Below are 1,671 nucleotides of genomic sequence, written 5' to 3' on the forward strand. Positions count from 1 at the left end.
TAGCAAGCCTTTTTTTTTACTTTTGGTCTAAGACCCAGTAATAGCTCAAGTCTCTTGGGGTGGGGGGATGGTCTTCTCTAGATTGTCCAGCACTGAAGCAAATAGGTCTTCACTCTATTGTCTGGAATAAATTAAACAATCCACAAATTGGCAGGTTCCAGCCATAAAGAATAGTCACCTCCATCTTGTAAAGACAACGAAAGCAAAGTGAAATCTGTGAAAAGGTGAATGTTATTCTTAAAAGTATGTACAGTCATCAAAACTGAGACAGCATTGGAAAGTGTCTTCAAATAGTGTGTTCTTCAGTCTGGCAATAACTTGTTTGTTTTAATACAGATTTCCATATAAAAGTCATGAAAAGTTGACCTCTGAGCATAGGAAGTTAAGAAGATGTGTGCCTCCAACTTGTTAAGAGTTCTAGGCAGCAGATCGCCTCCATATAATGAAGACTCCTCTGTGCAGCTGACCTGGATATATATGCATCTTTGTGCTATCACTTGTCTTCTTTACCCATATCTCATTTGTTCCAACTGAGCTAATTACACAGCCAATCTTTGTATTCTCCTTACATTCCAAGTAGATAGCCTGACCTTTATGATACTAACTCTTGTCGTAATATAACTTTCCATCTTCTATTTGTGCTTCATATCTTTGTGCTGGTGATTCAGCAGGAGTGCTGGGAAGATGTCTCAGGAGAAGGTGGAGATGCTGGTCTTTTTGGAGATTTAAGCTTATTGAGAGTTCGCAGATCTTCTGTTATCTGCTCATCTCTTAACAAGTAATTTAACCATACAGGTGCAGGTTTTCGTCTTTTGTCTGTAATTGGAACAGGGTCATTAGGTCTCCTCCTTAGTTTCCTTGTCATTATTGGCTTTACCTCCATAGAATCTCCTGTGAGTTCCATTGTTAGCCTCTCATTCTCAATCACCTTTTTCTTTTCTTCTAACTCAATCTTTTTACCTTCAATTTCCTTCACTGCTGCTTTCTTCTCTTTAATATAATTCCTTTCCACTTGTTCTGTGTCCAGTTGCAGAAAAAGCTCTGCATTTCGTATTCCTTCCTTGTGTTGTTGATCTAGTTTCTTCATCCTTTTCTGATACTCCTGCAAGGTGCCTTCCTGTAACTGCTGTAGCTGTCTTCTGAGAGATGCCAATTTCTCCTGGTACATCTGCTCTTTTACTTCCAGGTAGTCTTCATCATCCTGCTTACTGGCAATATCTGTCTCCCTTGCATCCTCTGTATCTTCATCCAAGTTTTGGCCACAGATACTGTGTTCGTCCTCATCGTCGACGCTGTCTAGTTCCTCCTTATCATTGTAATAGTTGACAATGAGTGAGAGGAGAGCTGCAGACATCTTCCCCGCCGAGCTGCCCTCCTTTGTTGACACATCTAGTGCCTTGATGGTGTGCCAATCCAACTGGATTTCCCTGAGCCATTCATATCCCAGCAACGGTGGTCCTCCATTTTTCAGTACATAGAGGTTCAGCTGCTGTGTTTCGTCTCCGTAGGTCACTGTCACTTTAATCTTACCTTTGGGACACACTCTCTGTGTAAGTCTTTAGCTGTAGTTTAGTTCGTTTCAGAGGTATGTGAGAAAACAGTCGTTTGTAGTCGTGTACAGAGATCACTGTTAAAGCTGAGCCTGTGTCCAACTCCATTTTCAGTCTTGTG

General features: G+C 41.2%; 1 pseudogene; it reads right to left on the reverse strand.

The window, feature by feature from the left end:
• Window positions 1–417: 417 nt before the first annotated feature.
• LOC140725977 (sin3 histone deacetylase corepressor complex component SDS3 pseudogene) lies at window positions 418–1,354 on the reverse strand (annotated as a pseudogene).
• Window positions 1,355–1,671: the final 317 nt, after the last annotated feature.

Source organism: Hemitrygon akajei, chromosome 4 (assembly GCF_048418815.1).
Source record: "Hemitrygon akajei chromosome 4, sHemAka1.3, whole genome shotgun sequence".
Lineage (NCBI taxonomy): Eukaryota > Metazoa > Chordata > Chondrichthyes > Myliobatiformes > Dasyatidae > Hemitrygon > Hemitrygon akajei.